The sequence below is a fragment of the Lolium rigidum genome, chromosome 7 (genome assembly GCF_022539505.1).
Source record: "Lolium rigidum isolate FL_2022 chromosome 7, APGP_CSIRO_Lrig_0.1, whole genome shotgun sequence".
NCBI lineage: Eukaryota > Viridiplantae > Streptophyta > Magnoliopsida > Poales > Poaceae > Lolium > Lolium rigidum.
Window position 1 is genome coordinate 158,380,647 of NC_061514.1, and position 18,317 is coordinate 158,398,963.

Genomic DNA, 18,317 nt, shown 5'->3' on the forward strand with positions numbered 1-18,317 from the left:
AGATTGGGTTTTGGCGGCGACGGACTCTACCCGCGCATCGGCGGCACGGTGGAGATAACTCAAAGCAAGAAGGCAGCGACGGCGGCGATGACGCACGGCGAAGGCGTTATCTATCTGCGCGTCGGCGGCGCGGTGTGGACGGCTCCCTGGTGACGGCGGCGCATGGCGAAGGCGTGATCTATCTGCGCGTCGGCGGCTCGGTGTCGACAGCTCCCTGAAGACGCCGGCGGCTACAGCATGAGGAAAAACAGGGATGAGAGGTTGGAGATGAAGAACCGGGCCCCTAGTACTTTCTGACAGAGGCAGCACGTCTCCTGTCTGTCCCCCGACTCAACAGCACCACGTCGTGCGGTGAAAAACCGGGAGAAAAGGAGCAAGTGACGTGACAGGAAAATGAGAGAATTGAAGCAAAATGTTCCATCTAGCCAGACTTTGCACGAATCTCCATGTTCAAATCAACGGCAAAGAGTACACCCACACCCATGCTTGGGTGCACAAAATCCACACTCATATATTTGTCCACGTCCGATGAAGTACTGATTCTCAATATAAATAAAGTGTTGGCCTCCCCTGATCGCATTCACATAGGCTGTATAGTGTATATATGCTCATATCAAATAGTATTTTCTTCCCAGAAAGAAGATTCCGCTAGCCAAAATATGAGTGTTAGTCAACAACACAACATGCAGAATATGATGTTGCATGGTCTTTTAATTATCAGCTACCTCATGGTTTCCTTCTGGTGGATCCTTCGGAAATCCCTAGGCCAAGTTCAAATCAATAGAACGACAAACCTATATTGAACGTAAAAGAGTTAAATGTGTGAGTAAACAACAAGGAGAACACTTCTATTTTCAGAGTTCTCTTCTGGCTATATTTTTCTTGTTGCCAGCCAATCATGATTCGTGTCAAATATAGGCAGAAGAAACATTACACACCAAAGTATATGAACTGAAAATAAATGTACAGTGAAACTCAATGCATAAGAAGTAATCATGGTATACCTGCAAGCCACCGGTTCAGCAGAGCATTACTTCTTTTGTACTCCCACCAATCACCTATATGAGGAAGAAAAACAATTCTAGATCGCTAGCAGGAGCTGAACCATCCAACCACCAACTGTGCAAAGAACAACAACAGTGTTAAGCAGATAATGAGCTACAGACGTAGGGGCAAATAACAGTTCCATCAAGTGATTAAGAATTACCTGAATAAACTTTTTGAAACGAGGCAAAAGTATTGCCTTTTATATTGATATAGAAGGAGCAAACATAGAGGCCTAGGCCAACGGACAAAAGAAAAAGAACAAGAACGAAATTATGCCGTTATGTCAGCCAGGTGTTTAGCTCCCGCCAAGATCCAGTTCTTGCTCTCATCCTTTATCTTTTGCATGACTGCCAAAGGCATAGAAGCCTTGTTGCTGAAAACCCTCGCATTTCGCTCCTTCCACAGCTCCCATGTTATCAGAGTGACGGCAGATTTCAAGCCCTCCGGACAGGCGGTTGACGATCTTGTGATGGCATGCCAGTAATGTAGAACACTTTCGCGGCCCGATCCCAGATCCAGAAGCAACGATGGGCACGAGAGCCAGTTGGCCGCGTGCTGCCAAACCCTCTTGGAGTATCTGCACTCAAAAAGAATGTGTCTTGCGGTTTCCGTCTGGCATTTGCAAAGCTGGCAAGTAGGTTGATGAGGCCATCCACGGATTGCAAGGCGGTCGGAGGTCCACAACCTATTCTGGACAGCAAGCCAAGCAAAAAAAATGGCATTTTGGGGGGGCCCATGTCTTCCAAACAATGTTTTTGAAGGAGCAGGGAATTGATCCCATGAACTGTGCTTTGTAGGCCGATTGAGTGGAGTAGGAGCCGCTAGGAGTGAGAGTCCAAGAGATGCTGTCGTCGATTCCTGGGGTGAGGACAATGTCTTGTATTAGTCCCCAAAGGGCGACGAACTGGGACCTGAATAAACTAAGTATTAGAAAGTATCAACCAGAATGCTCTTTCATTCCCCATTTCCAAAATTGTTTAGCTAGCTCTTTCTGATGGCCATAACTCATGCAGATCAGTAGAGCAACATTGTTTACCCTCTCACATTTAACATCAGACATGTGGGCAGCCATCACTCTAGTATTTTTGGCTAGACAAGTTAGAATTTCCGACTGATCCTAGCAGCAGATCATAATACATCACAGTATAGCACCATATGCTCACATGATTTGGTACCCTGGCCGTAAAAGATCAAATACGAAGAAGGGCAATCATACTATTAGGTGACATTCCAGCGTAAACTTAATAAAAGTTCTTCATGATTGCCGATCCTTCACAATTAATCATTGATGCCTCCATGGGGATCATAGTACCATCAACCAACCCAAGAGAATTGAAAAACAGTAAAATATGTACAAACTGAAAAACAAGTTCTGCAACAGAATGAGAAGGTAAAACATGGTAAGCACTGCAGCAAAATCATAGCTTGAATCGCACAGAACAACAAAAGCGACATACAAATTTTATCATGGAATTAGTGCTGCGGATAGGGTGAGACTTGTATGATGCAATCTGCTCCAAATAAAATCATACTTTCAGATAAGCATATTAGAACGAGATACAATGCCTTCATGTGAGCTGTAGTCCAGTAGGCGCGTCGATGAGGGCGCGAGCGGCGCTAGAGGTAGCCATCTAGGCGTTGACGATCTGTGCAAGATGCAGCCAGTATCGAACTCGGGGCGGTAATGGGGGCCACGGTTACCATCTTGGACTCATCTATCCTTCCTCCTCACTAGTGGAGAACAGGCCTTTCGTCCCAAGCCCCTGGCAGCAAATGGCACCGCTCAGAGTCAAACCGGGCCCATTGGGGAGCAATGGTCCCGGTTTGAGAGACAAACCGGGCCTAAAGGCCCTTCGGGACGGCACGGCAAGGCGCGGCAGGCTGTGTCGGCCGTTGGTCCCGGTTGGTAATCCAAACCGGGCCCAAAGGTCCCCCCTTTGGACCCGGTTTGGATTACCAACCGGGACCAACGGCCGACACAGCCTATATATCCTTGTCCCTGCCCATGGTGAGCCACACTTGGCCATTTTTCCACTTCAAATCACAAGAAGGGGTGTATGTTGTTTGCTCTCTTCACATGCACAAGAGGTGTTCGATGAATTGCCTAAGAGGTTTTGCCACTTGAGTTCACACAAAACAAGCCACACTTAACTGTTTTTTTTCTTTTCTCGATCAAGGTTAATAAATTTATCCTTTCATCTGTCGTTGATAAAATGCATGTGTATATATATATATCGTTTCCCTAATCGTGATTTTCTGTAATTGTTTTTGATAATCTTAGTTATATCATGCAGATGAATCGGCAATGGATGTATGTTGACCGACGCTTTGACGAGTTCACTTCGGGCCTGGAGAATTTCATCGCCGTGGCTGAGGCAAAAAAACATGGTGGCTTTATGTATTGTCCATGTGTTGACTGTAAGAATATCGTAAATTACGCTCACTCGAGTACCATTCACGGCCACCTTCTGCGGGTAGGTTTCATGCCCAGCTACTATTGTTGGACCAAGCACGGAGAAAAAGGGGTTATGATGGAAGGCAATGAAGAAGAGGAAGAGGAAGATGACAGCTATCCCATGTTCCCCGAATACGGTGATGCTTGCAGACAATGAAGACAATGAAGCAGAAGATCAAGAGGCACCAGATGAGCCTGTTGATGATGATCTTGGTCGGGCCATTGCTGATGCAAGGATAGAATGTGAAACTGAAAAGGAAAGGTTGGCCTTTGACCAGATGATAGAGGATCACAACAAATTGTTATACCCAACTTGCGAAGATGGCTATAAAAAGTTAAGTACCACACTGGAGTTGTTGCAATGGAAGGCAGAGAACGGTGTCACTGACTCAGGATTTGGAAAGTTGCTGGCAATAATGAAGAGGAAGCTTCCAAGGGGTAACGAATTGCCCGCCGATACGTACGAAGCGAAGAAGGTTGTCCGCCCTCTAGGATTAGATGTGCAAAAGATACATGCATGCATTAATGATTGCATCCTCTACCGCGGTGAGTACGAGAATTTGGATGCATGCCCGGTGTGCACTGCATTGCGGTATAAGATCAGACGAGATGACCCGGGTGATGTTGAGGGCGAGCGTCCCAGGCCAAGGTTATGTGGTATGCTCCAATAATACCACGGCTGAAACGCTTGTTCAGAAATAAAGAGCACGCTAGGTTGTTGCGATGGCACAAAGAAGACCGTAAGAAAGACGAGATGTTGAGACACCTGCTCGATGGGTCTCAGTGGAGAAAAATCGATAGACATTTCCCGTACTTCGCAGAGGATGCAAGGAACTTAAGGTTTGGTCTAAGTACAGTATGGCATGAATCCTTTTGGAGAGCAGTAGCTGCAGCCATAGCACCTGGCTCCGTGACTCTTTGTATATATAACCTTCCTCCTTGGTTGTGCATGAAGCGCAAATTCATTATGATGCCAGTTGCTCATACAAGGCCCGAAGCAACCCAAGCAACGACATTGATGTGTACCCGAAGCCATTAGTCGAAGAACTTCTACAGCTGTGGTCCATAGCAGGTGTACCTGTGTGGGACGAGTACAAGCGGGAGGAATTTGACCTACGAGCGCCGCTGTTCGTAACCATCAATGATTGGCCTCGCTCTTGGTAACATTTCGTGACTAGCTCAAACAAGGGATACAATGCATGCACGCACTGTTTAGATGAGCTCGAAGGTGATTATTTGGATAAATGTAAGAAGGTTGTGTACCCGGGGCATCGTCGATTTCTGCGTCTTACCCATCCCGTAAGAAAGAAAGGCAAGCATTACAAGGGTGAGGCGGATCACCGGAGGAAGCCCGCCGACCGTAATGGTGCCGATATATTAGGTATGGTCAAGGATCTAGATGTAATATTTGGAAAGGGTCCTGGCGGACGGTCTGTTCCTAACGGCGCTGATAAACGCGTACCCATGTGGAAGAAGAAATCTATATTTTGGGATCTACCCTATTGGAAAGTATTAGAGGTCCGCTCTTCAATCGATGTGATGCACGTGACGAAGAATCTTTGCGTGAACCTGCTAGGCTTCCTAGGCGTGTACGGGAAGTCAAAAGATACACCAGAAGCACGAGAGGACCAACAACGTATGAAAGACCCCGACAAACTGCATGAGAAAGATAGAGGACTTTATTACTCCAGCTACGCTCTTACAAAAGCGGAGAAGGAAATCTTTTTGAATGTCCGAGCAGCATCAAGGTCCCGTCCGGCTTCTCCTCCAATATAAAGGGAATAATAAATATGGCGAGAGAAAAATTCCAGTAACCCGAAGTCTCATGACCGCCACGTGATAATGACGCAGTTGCTTCCGATTGCATTGAGGGGGCTTCTACCGGAAAATGTTCGACTGCCCATTGTGAAGCTATGTGCATTCCTCAATGCAATTTCTCAGAAGGTGATAAATCTAGAAATTCTACCGACGTTGCAGAATGATGTGGTCCAATGTCTTGTTAGTTTTGAGCTGGTGTTCCCACCATCCTTCTTCAATATTATGACGCATCTCCTCGTTCACCTGGTCGATGAGATTTCCATTCTCGGTCCTGTGTTTCTACACAATATGTTCCCCTTCGAGAGGTTCATGGGAGTCTTAAATAAATATGTTCATAACCGTGCTAGGCCAGAAGGAAGCATCTCCAAGGGCTATGGAACAGAGGAGGTCATTGAGTTCCGTGTTGACTTTATTCCCGACCTTAAGCCGATTGGTGTTCCCGAATCACGTCATGAGGGGAGACTAAGTGGAAAAGGCACGCTAGGAAGGAAATCAATGATATGTAGGGACGGGATTTCTTTCACTCAAGCACACTACACAGTTCTACAAAGTTCCACCTTGGTAGCTCCGTATATCAATGACCACAAGAATTTTGTACGCTCCCGAACCCGAGGCAGTCGGAGGATTGGATTAGACGTGAACACATGTCTACATTCGGCGGTTGGTTGCAAAAACATCTCATGAATAACAACAGTATTGTAGATCAGCTGTACTTGTTGGCCCGGACACCATCTTCGATCGTATCTGACTTTCCAAGGGTACGAGATAAATGGGAATACATTTTACACGATCGCCCAAGATAAAAAGAGCACCAACCAAAACAGTGGTGTCCGCTTTGATGCAATAAACAACAATGGCCCAAATGACACATATTATGGTTACATAGAGGATATATGGGAACTTGACTATGGACCTTCTTTTAAGGTCCCTTTGTTTAGGTGCAAATGGGTCAAGAAAACAGGAGGCGGGGTTCAGGTAGACAAGTTGTATGGAATGACAACAGTGGATCTCAACAATCTTGGGTATATAGACGAACCATTCGTCCTAGCCAAGGATGTGGCCCAGGTTTTCTATGTGAAGGATATGTCTACCAAACCAAGAAAAATGAAACATAAGGAAACAGATGCATCATACGTTGAGCCAAAGCGCCACATAGTTCTTTCTGGAAAAAGAAACATCGTGGGAGTGGAGGACAAGACAGACATGTCAGAAGATTATAATAAGTTTGATGAAATTCCACCCTTCACAGTGAACATTGACCCAAGCATCAAGTTAAATGATGAAGATGCTCCATGGTTACGGCCGAAGAAGATTAAATGATGAAGACGCTCCATCATCAAGTTAATTGAAGAAAGTTCATGGCACATTGAGTATCTCAACATGGCAATCAATTTCCCATTTATTTTTGTGTAATCATAACTGTATGTAAGATACTAAAAGTGGAGATGTCATCGTTCACGGGCTTGCCGGGAAATTTTTCCGAGGCACAACTTCCGAAGATGCCGTAGGGCGTGTGCACCAACGACATCTTCGAGAAGTTGTGCCACGGGAGATTTCCCAACCCTTTCCCCCACACTCTGTTAGAGGAGATGTAGTCGTTCACGGGCTTGCCGGAAATTTTCCGAGGCACGGCCTCCGAAGATGCCGTAGGGCATGTGCACCAACGACATCTTCGAGAAGCCGTGCCATGGGAGATTTCCCAACCCTTTCCCCACACTCGTTAGAGGAGATGTAGTCGTTCACGGGCTTGCCGGGAAATTCTTCCGAGGCACGGCCTCCGAAGATGCCGTAGGGCGTGTGCACCAACGACATCTTCGAGAAGCCGTGCCACGGGAGATTTCCCAACCCTTTCCTTCATCCATGGGAATGAAACTCGCTTGGCTTGTTGATCCGCTTCGGCAAGGCGTATCGATGCTCCTTTTATAGGCACTGCACCGCTTCTACTTTGTCTTGTTCTTCGACAGGGCGTCGTGGCGCTACATGCTTTATCTCATCGAGCAGTGCGTCCACCCATGCGTTCTTATCCGGCAGACATCTTTTGTCCCGGTTGCACCCACCAGCCGGGACTAAAGGTTACCCACACGTCCTTATCCCACCGACAGTTTTGCCTGACTAATCCTCCCCAAGTAAGCCCCCCCCCCCCCAGATAATGCAAAAACCAGATAAGCCTCTCCGAGATGAAGCCTCCCATCTATTGTCCCGGTTTGAGCCCCCACCCGGGATAAAAGTTTCCCGCATTTTTCTTCCCGCGCGTTCCACCTCTTCCCACCATTTTTTCACTATATATATGTAGCCATTTACATATCACATCTCTACACTCATATCTGGAAACCTCATCACTCTGTCACATGGCTTCCATTGTATCTCTAACCCCCCGGGAGGCGGAGGCGCTTTGCGCCTTGAACTACCCCTGCCCGCCGGGCTACCGCGTACCGACCGGCTGGTTGCCGAGCGTCGGAGGCGTACCGGTCCCTCCTCGTCCCTCTAGGTGTGGCGCGCGAGATGGCCAGCACGAACCACTACTACTTCGAGCTCACGCCGAGCAGCGGAGGAATCCCGGTGGCATCCCGACTACAGCCCGACTTGGGAAAGCTTCTTCATCAATCGGGCGTGAGAGTGCGCTTGCCAGGCACGAGGAGGACGGTCCGCCTCGTTCGAACTTCAACGAGGCCGGCCATCGGCTGTGGTGGCGCGGCCGGACTCTCCAGGGCGTCATGGCCTACCGTGGCCCCCGCCTGCGCTACCCTCAGTCCCAGCCCACGCGTGCTCACCCGCCGAGGTTCGACTACCGCGACCCCGATGCCAGCTCCGATGATGACGGCGACTACGACGACTATAGTGGCGAGTACTATAGGGCTAGACACGAGTATGACTGAATGACTCCAACAGTCGAATCTGACCATGTATCTTAATTTTCAATTGAGCTCTGTACTTTAATTCCAGTTCAATCGTAATAAAATTTGCATCATCCGCCGCCAGGTCCGGCGTGTTGTACGTGCCGAGGGTGAGGCGGAAGCCACCGGCTCGCATCTCGGCGTAGAACCTACCGTTCAGACGCCTCGGACGCCACGGAAACCGGACGAGCCGCGACGGCGCGGCGGCATCCCGGAGACGAATGAGCGGGGGCAACGGCGACGTGTGGTTGCTCGCGCACGCGGCGCTTTATAGCACGAGAAGCGACGCGGAAAGTTTGGCAACATGTGGCGCGGGGAAGCGGCGGGGCATGGCACGTGGAAGCGGCGTCTACACGTCGCACGCCGGCGGCGGCGGGGCGAGGCACGTGGAAGCGACGGCGACACGTGGCACGGGGAAGGGACACGTGTGCCACGGCTTCAAATTCAAATTCATAAATTAAGTCAATTTATATTCAAATTCATATGTAAATTACACTTTTATTGGATAGACCTTCTTTTTCTGAACATTTTGATATATAATAGCCCTATTTTTGATTTGAAATAAGGCGGGATTTTTGCCTTCAGGCCCGGTTTGTACCACCAACCGGGCCTGAAGGCCTATTTTCGGCGCGCACCGAAATGGGGCGAAAAAGGCCTTCGTGCCCGGTTGGTGGTACAAACCGGGCTCTGAAGGGTGGCTTTAGGCCCGGTTCATGCCACGAACCGGGCCTAAAGGGAGGGTTATAACTGGCCCCTTCGTCTCCGCGCGGAGATCAATCGCGCGCGGAGAGCTCCACGCACGCCGGCAGCTGCCAAAATCGCTCGCCGCCGCCGCCCACCGCGCCGCCGCCGCCACCGTGCCCGCGCGCGCCGCCGCCGCTCACCGCGCCCGCGCGCGCCCCAGCCGCCGCGCCCACCGTGCCGCGCGCGCGCGCCGCTGCCGCCTCCTCCCTCGCCGCGCGCTGCCGCGCGCCGCCTCCTCCTCCACCGCCGCGCGCCGCCGCAGCGCCCGCCGCCGCCGCCGCGCGTCGGCCGCCTCCTCTCCGCACGCCGCCGCCGCCCGCCGTAGGCCGCCTCTCCTCCGCAGGTGCGTGCGCGCCCCGGCCGGCCGCTCCCTTTTTTTTGTTATTTATGTTTGTTAAAATTTTATATTGTTAGTATAGTTATATTTTAGAAATTTGTGTTTGAAATATTTATATGTTAGAAATTGTTAGTTACAAATAATTTGTTAGTTATAAATAATATATTTGTAATAATGTTAGTAAAAATTGTTAGTTAGAATTATTAGTAAAAATTGTTAGTTTACAACTCTATATTAATAAAAATAATGCTAGTTAGAACTCTATTTTTTAGAAATAGTGGTTAATATATGTATATGTTAGTAAAATAGTTAATATATATGTTAGAAATAATGTTAGACTCTATGTTAATTAGTTAGAACTCTATTTTTTAGAAATAGTGGTTACTATATATGTTAGTTAATATATATGTTAGAAATATTAACATGTTAGAATATAAAGTAATATTTGTTAGATAAATTTTATTAGTTAGAATTTTTTTGTTAACATGTTAGAAATAATGTTAGACTCTATATATGTTAGAACTCCAATTTCAGTTTTCTGCATTATCCTTAATTAATATCTATATATGTGATCATACATGATGCTTCCGGCCTATAACTTTGCAAGTCGTTGCAGAAAGCATGGATGGATACAGAAACGAAGAGCATGAACAGTTCATGGCTGACCTCATAGCCGACGGTACTTTTGATGATGGCGGCGACGGTATTCCGGATGATGGCGGTGACGATATCACCGCATCTTTTTGAATGAGTCCGGTGAGGGAGCGGAGAATATTGAACGAGGAGAAGAGGGCTCCGGTGAGGAAGAAGAACATAATGGCTCCGGTGATGGAACCGTAGTTATCACCGAGGTATATAAATTATGCCGCCGCTGCTGATTAGATGCATTAACTAATTTGTACTGACAATGAATTCTTTATTTTTTAGCCCTCCGGATCGAGCACTTCTTCTGTAAAGTCGAAGCGAGGCCCGGCCAGAATGTTGAGCGACGGTGTTAGGCGCGACATCACCGAGATCAATGCGGATGGTAAACCGATTGCTCCGGCCAAGCATGCAAAATTATTTATAAGTCAATACGGAGTGCTTGTTAGGGACTGCATCCCGATCACCGTTCGAGAATGGCATAGGCCGAAGGGACTAGAGCTGTCTGCAGAAGAAGAAGCTCAAGGTCTTTATATCGATGATGTAGCCAAACGCAGCCTTCTGATCAAGCTCATGGCACATTTCAACTTAGTACCTGCAGAGGAGGATGCCGCTAAAAAGGCAGAGATGGAGGAGGCAGTGAAGAAATTTGCTTTGAAGAAGATGGCCGAACTATTCAAGGCACACAAGAAAAGATTGCGCGGCCTTATCAAGGAAAAGAAGACCCCGAACAGTGAGAAGTTAAAAGATCACTGGAACGAATTCGTGAAGTACAACACGGAGTCAGAAGAATTTAAGAAAATGTCGGAAACTAATAAGGCCAATGCTGCGTTGAAGAAATATCACCAAATTTTGGGCCCGGTGGCTACAGTGGCTAACCGACCTAAGTGGCGAGTGCAGCCGAGGCGGAACTCGACCAAGAAAGGGATCCGATTAGGGACACACGGTTGGATCGATCGGATGAAGGAGTGGTTCTACGGGATTGGGGGAAAGTTACACCCAGAAACAGGGAAGTGTATCTATAACAAAGCACATCTGAAGGGCCCCGTTGAAGCCCTGGAAAAAGCACATAAGGACGTGGAGGAGGGGAGGTTCCGGCCCGATAGAGAGGACGATGAGCTGACACGCGCCCTTGGGAACAAAGAACACGGCGGACGAACACGTGGCACCGAAGGCTCCGTTCCGTGGAAGTATGGCTTTGCTGCTGAAAGGAAGAGATTTCCTGATAAAAGCCATGAGAGGAGAAAGGCAAAGGAAACAGACCGCATAGCGTGCTTAGAGAGTGGATTTAGCCTCATGCAAGCCCAATTGTCCAAAGTAACTGAAGTACTTACATTCCAGATGGCTCAGGGGCAACATGTAGATGCTGCATTGGTTGAAGCTATCGTTCCGCTGCAATCTCAATACCGGAAAAGCAGCGTAGCTTCCTCTCAGCAGGCCGATCATATTAATGATGAGGTGGTCGAGCCTCCTCGCTACCCCCCCGTGGATGATCTCACTGAGAGCCGTCCTTGTGAGCTACATGTTAAAGTTTTCAACTTATCCTTCAAGGCGGCGGTCGGCATTTTCTTACCTACAAGGACTTACCATTGCCGTCCCGTCCCAGATGACTTTGCTGTTGTGATGGTGGATGAAGTGATGGCAGATTATGAGCGAGATGGTCCTTGAGCAACCAGCAGGTGAAGATGGGGAAATCAACGAACTGGGACAAGCCCGTAGAACCACCATTCAATGGCGGAAGGAGAACATTGTGTTTCCAGGTTCGAAGCCAAGCATGCCACCTCCTCGTTTTAAGCCTCCTCCGCGTGAGAATACTCCGCCGCCGTCTCCTCCGCGTGAGAATACTCCGCCGCAGTCTCCTCCGCGTGATGATTCTCCTCTGCACGATGATGATTCTCCTGTGCGTGATGATTGTCATGTGCATGAGCCGTCTCCTCAGGCTTCGCCGTCTCCTAAGCAAAAGAGGAAGAGTAGTACCGCGACGTCAAGTATTGAAGCGCGGGGAAGATCATCAGCTCCAAACAGACCATCAGCTCCGAAGAGGGCCAAGACTCCACAGTTGTTACCAAATCAGATGACTGATGAGCAAAAGGCGTTTCTTGCGCCGAAGAAGCCTCCAAAGGTTTTTATAGCACCGCGTACAGTGAAGCACTTTGCCGAGACGAGACAAAAGAGAGCTGAGCTGAGAGCTGATTATGACCGCTCTCTTGGACAGTCCCATAGAGCGGCCAAAGCAGCGAAAAATGTCCCCCTGCTTGGACAACAGAGAAGCGAGTCCATACCACACTTCGTCGTGCAGCCCTACGATGATCCAGAGACGGTATCGATGATCGAACGGGAGGCTAGAGGTCAGGGAGCAGATGTTCAGTACCAAGATTACTATCCAACGGCTCAAGTCGTAAACAAGTATAGATACAGACATGATCTCGTCAAACCTGGCGAGCTCGCGCGTATGGGGACTCAGATGCGAAGGTTGCATGAATGGTACATGCGAGCCTGTCGAAAAGGTGATCGCTACCTCACGGTCTCAATTAGAGATGAGCATTACTTCCGGGGGAAGGAGGAGATAAATCTTGAGCTTGAAGAACTATTTCAGTTATTCAATCAAGACGCCCTCGACAAAGTCGTCATCGGTTGCTACTGCCTGTAAGTGATTTATTTATGTAATTAAGTCTGTAGCTTAGCTCATTCATTTGCACTAGCAATTATCCTCACTATATTCTTTGTGTACGCTATATGCAGAATGAAGAAGCTCGAATGCAAAAGAGGCAAGCTCGATCCCATCGGGTTCATTGACCCAAACACAGTTCATGTAGTTACGGTTCGAGACTACCCCAAGGACACAGAGGACAACATGCTAATGTTTTTACAGAAGCAAGCAGACAAAGAGGATATATTTTTTCCCTACAATTTCAAGTGAGTGTTTTAACATACATTATTATGCTTCAGCATCTTCCACTTTATTCTCCTAATCATTGAGCTATGCTTGTGCAGGCTTTCACTTTATTCTCCTAATCATTCAGCTTAAGAAAGGAGTCGTACTTGTAATGGACTCGAAACGTTATGAACATGCGGAATGGGAGAACATGGCTAAGCTGCTCCAGAGGTAATTTCAGTCAATCTCTTATCGGCATCTTCATCTGTTCTCCCTCGACGATATCATGAACTAATCAATAACTCATTTACTTATTTTTTCTTTGCCGGGCAGGGCTTGGAAACGGTTCATCAATGTTGTTCCGGGTGAATGGAAACCGGAGCTTACATTTGAAGATTACCATGTAAGTAGTACTATATATATAGCTATGTCCGTGCATCTCTTTGATATTTTGTTTCAAATACGATGCTTGATTACTAGTTTGATCGAACTATTTTTTCGTAAAGTGTATGAGGCAGGAACGCGGGAATAACTTATGTGGATACTACGTTTGCGACTTCATTCGTGAGATGGCTGTTTACAGGGATGCGGAGGACGCTATACACCACTCTCGTGTACGTGAACAAATATTCACAATTAAGCTTATTACCATCAATTGTATTGAGTTCCATTCATATATATTGATATCTTTTTTTAATATAGATGATAAGCTTGCGGGACTCTCTCATAACGGAGGCTCGCATACGAGCAATCCAAGAGGAACTCGCGGGATTCTTTCTTAACGAGGCCCTTTCGCCAAAAGGAGAATACTATCGGCAGTACATAGATCTTACTGACACAAAGAGGACCGACATTAATGTACTGTAAACAATGCATGCATTACGTGTACTGTTGACGATGTCTATATATTCATGACGATCTTTTGTGGTTTCTTGAAATGATGTATATATATATGTATGCATTGCTGAAACTCAGCCGCGGCAGAGAAACGCCCAGTTTCTCTGCCGCGGCAGAGAAACGCTGCTCCACCCTAAACCTGTGCCGTGGCAGAGAAACGCCCAGTTTCTCTGCCGCGGCAGAAACCCTCCAGGCCCGGTTCGTACCACGAACCGGGACCAAAGGTCCTCCACCACGAGCCCCCTGGCTGCACCACGTGGCGAGGCCTTCTGACCCGGTGCTTATTTAAACCGGGCCTGAAGGGGTGACCCTTTAGTCCCGCCTTGCTAGGCCCGGTTTGGAACCGGGCCTGAAGCCCCTTATGAACCGGGCCTGAAGGCCCTTTTTCTACTAGTGCCTTCGTTCATCTACGAGGCAAAGGGGAGAGACGGGAGTGAGACCAGAGAGAGAGAGAACAGAGAGTGGATCGAGAGGCCAACCTGGGCGAACCCTAGCCCCGTGGTCGCGCTTCTTCTTGGGGGCCAATGGGAGACGCGTCTCCCAGGCACCGGCCGCCGCCGCTACATCTGGCGAGCCTCCACCGCCGACCGCGCCGGCTTGCACGACTGCCTCAACCCTCACGGTCGTGAGAGACGAGCGCGGGAGAAGGGGCGGCGGCGGCACCGCAAGGCCTCGTTCGGTTCATGGGGGCCCAAACCCCACGTGGAACAAACCACGAGAGAATTCGGGTGATCCCCACATGTCACCCTGATCCCGATAATTCCTCCTCCTGTAATCCCTCAGAGCTTTGACCGTTCGGTTACGATACAAGTCGGGGAGAAGCGCTGGTGAGGAACTCTGCGAGGCAGGGAACGTCCGTCCTCGCCGCCATCCATTCTTTTTCCATCGTACTGATTCGGAGAGCCAGACGGGGAACGGTTCCACGGGGTGGGACGAGATATTTTTAAACCCGGCGATTTGGACGGGATTGGGGTCGTTTCGGCCGGAGGCCCAACGGGGGTAGCGCACGCGACCAAATGGCGGCTAGGGTTGTTACCCGTGGTTTTCTACCACCCACGCCTACGAATCGGACGGCTGGAACTGTTCTGAGCCTCGATCGGACGGTGTGCTTCTCGCCCAACCAGAAACCCACAGGTGGCCTCACGGGAGGGGTCTTTTTTGCGGGCAAGAGGTGGTCTTTTACAGTGCGGACCGGGTCTTTCATGCGTGAGAGGCGGGTGCACTTACTTGTTCTCTATGCCTCGAAAGTAGAGATGTGCGTTGTAGTTTTTTTTTTTTGAGACAAAGATGCACGTTGTAGTGGGGTCCCGCAGACTCTCCTCGTAAGATCCATGCTAAGAATTTTCCTGTAGGGTAGAGATGCGATGAGGTGTGGGCTGAATGCAGTGGCATTTACATGGGCCGGAGTAAGGGCCATCCATCCGCTACCCAAGGATCGACGACGCCCTGTCAAGATTTCAGTTTTCTTTGGCTTTTCCATTCGCTGCACCATCCTCCCTCGGGTCCTCCTCCCTCACGCTCGCGCGCTCCCTTTCCTGTATTTCGCACAAGATCGGTCGGGTGGGCCTTCTATTTGGCGGCCCATTTACGTCGGGCAAAGATCATCGGCCGCTGTTAACCAGCTGGATCAAGCTAGCGACCGGACTCGTTGACAACTAAGACCGCGGGCGGGTATTTAACTCGGTGGATTTCTTCTTCGCTCCCCGATGTGGGACTAAAAAAGTGGAGATATGCCTGTAAAGGTGGTGGGCTTGCCGGTGTATATGTACGTAGCTGCGCATCATTACGTAGCGTTTTGCCAGTGCCGTGCAGATTGGTGTCGCCCTAGGCCGCTAGTACTCTCTCCACAGCTAACATCAGTAGGGTGCAGTCCACACATGTATCAGGCCTTGCCACTAATTTCATGCATGTGCATGTGTATATGCATGCGTATCACCATGACCTCATCTTGGCAATTACCATGAGAACCTGGCCGCAAAATCCATGCACATGCATATGTGCATCACGTAGTAGCAACTAGCAAGTGAGTTGGCTGATGCACCACACGTAGTTAGCAAGTGAGATGGCCGGTACACCAACACATGTACAGTTTAGGAAAAAAATGCGAAGGCACAAATTCCAAACTACAATCAGGCCAAAATTGTATTATCAGCTATGTAAACTATAAATTTGTGAAACTAATATTATGGAATTATTTTTGTGCAACAAGAGAAAAAATATTTCATAACAAAAAGGAACAAATAAGTATACACTCGGGAACAACTACCTGTTCACCATGGAACAACTAATTATACACATGGGAACAAAAACATTAATGGAACTAATGTTGTAGAGTTAACGGAACAACACTTTCTGAATGAAGGAACAAACCATTATTCGCCGCGGAACAACTAATTATACACTAGGGAACAACAACCTAGACGGAAAGGAACAACGACCTACACGGAGGGGAACAACAACCTAGACGGTGGGGAACAACGACCTACACGGAGGGGAACAATGACATAGACGGTGGGGAACAACGACCTACACGGAGGGGAACAACAACGTAGAATGGCGGGGAACAACGACTTACACGAAGGGAACAACAACATAGACCAAGAGGAACAACGACCTACACGGAGGGGAACAATAGGCTAGACAGCGGGGAACAACGACCTACACGGAGGGGAACAACGGCATAGACAGCGGGGAACAACGAACAACATGGAGGGGAACAACGGCATAGACAGCGGGGAACAACGAACAACATGGAGGGGAACAACGGCCTAGAATGGCGGGGAACAACAACTTACACGAAGGGGAACAACGACATAGACCGAGAGGAACAACGACCTACACGGAGGGGAACAACAGCCTAGACAGCGGGGAACAACGACCTACACGGAGGGGAACAACAGCCTAGACAGCGGGGAACAACGACCAACACGGAGGGGAACAACGACCAGCACGGAGGGGAACAATGTCCTAGAATGGCGGGGAACAACAACTTACACGAAGGGGAACAACGATATAGACCGAGAGGAACAACGACCTACACGGAGGGGAACAACAGCCTAGACAGCGAGGAACTACAACCTATATGAAGAGGAACAATAGTCTAGGTGGAGCGGAACAACAAATTAAATGGAGAAAAATCATGAAAAAAACAAAAAAAAAGTGAAAGAAACATATAAAACGAAAAATGAAAAAAATCCGAACTAAAACTGAAGGCAGGAAATACCTATAAACATGAATAGAATGCCCGGGTTAAAAAGGAAACGTAAGGCTTAATGAAAGAATATGAAAACCAGATCTCACGTTTGAATAAAAAAATAAAATCGGTTTGCAGAATGAACAAATATCAGCTCACGTCGCAGTGGCAAGGGACACCCTCGCATGTGTAACACCTAGGTTTGAATCCCCAGTCTGTTCGTATTTTTCGATAATACGCTCCGCAAATGGGCCGGCCCGAAAACGCGCAGCTTTCAGCGAAGCGGTGTTCCGTAGCGTGCGCGCGTCACCGAGCAATTTCCTCCTCCCTCCGCCCCTTCCTCTGCATATTGTCATACTCATACTGATCCCCCACGCATCTATCTCACAGATATTGTGTCTGCTTGGAACGGCTCCTCGTGCTGCTCATCGATGCAGACGCCGCCCTCGACAAGGAGCATACACATCCCGTAATTTTGCGGCACCGTGTGTGCGTTAATTCGGCTAAATGCTAACCATTTCTTCTCAGATGCCTCCCATTTTTAAATTTGGTCAGCATCTTCTATATCATACATTCTCTTGCTCGGATGATATTTCGTCCATCACACAAGCCTATGTAGCTACACAGTGTTCTTGTCACACAATGCACATGCACGCACTTGACACAAGAAATTCCAATGTTGCTCCAAGATCCACTCGGTGAGTGCACACACCCTTTATAGCTGAACTTGTCTACTCCCGATGAGTAGCCAGCCACACCATGTCGATCAAACCCCGGGTGGGTGGCAGGCTACAATAGCAAACATTACGATGTTGTTTAGTGGCCCACTCTATACACATCCACCTTGTTGTGATTGGCTGGTGAAAGGCTTTACTTCCCATTGAACCTTCTTGATAGGCATGTTAACTAGGGTAGCAAGTGCCACACTGTAGTTTTTCACCAGGACATGACATTTTCCCACTTGATATTGTACTTATAGTTTTCTTTCTTTTGAAACAACAGGAGTGCCGAACAAAATACATGACATGAATCCCAAGAACTCGTAATATAAGGCAATGCAGTATACCACTTCTCAGTATCATGGATAATTCATGCTATGAAATTTCACAATGAGAGAAAGATGTTGATCCGTAATATAAGTCAAGCGAATTGACCCGCTACTATCCAAACATGAGCCAAAGATACTCTCCCTCTCTCTCTCTAAATATAAGATGCCCTAGCAGTTCAATTCAAACTGATAAATCGTCTTGTATTTAGTAACAGTTTATACACGCAAGGCTGCAAGTACTGTGACGAGAGCCTCGCTCTCCATCTCAATCAAGATGCGCCGGCAACGAGTATCCACATCTACCGGTCAATTGAAGACATAGGTAGAACCGCTGGAGAAGCAACCCAACCCCTGAAGTTCTACACCT

General features: G+C 48.3%; 1 long non-coding RNA gene across 1 annotated transcript; it reads right to left on the minus strand.

Annotated features, from left to right (window-relative positions):
- Positions 1-534: 534 nt before the first annotated feature.
- Positions 535-1,121, minus strand: LOC124669265. Its single transcript, XR_006992095.1, has 3 exons — positions 1,005-1,121; positions 726-794; positions 535-648 (listed from the first exon to the last, which is right to left on the minus strand). It is a non-coding gene; the product is annotated as an uncharacterized LOC124669265 (long non-coding RNA).
- Between the last annotated feature and the right edge of the window lie 17,196 nt (positions 1,122-18,317).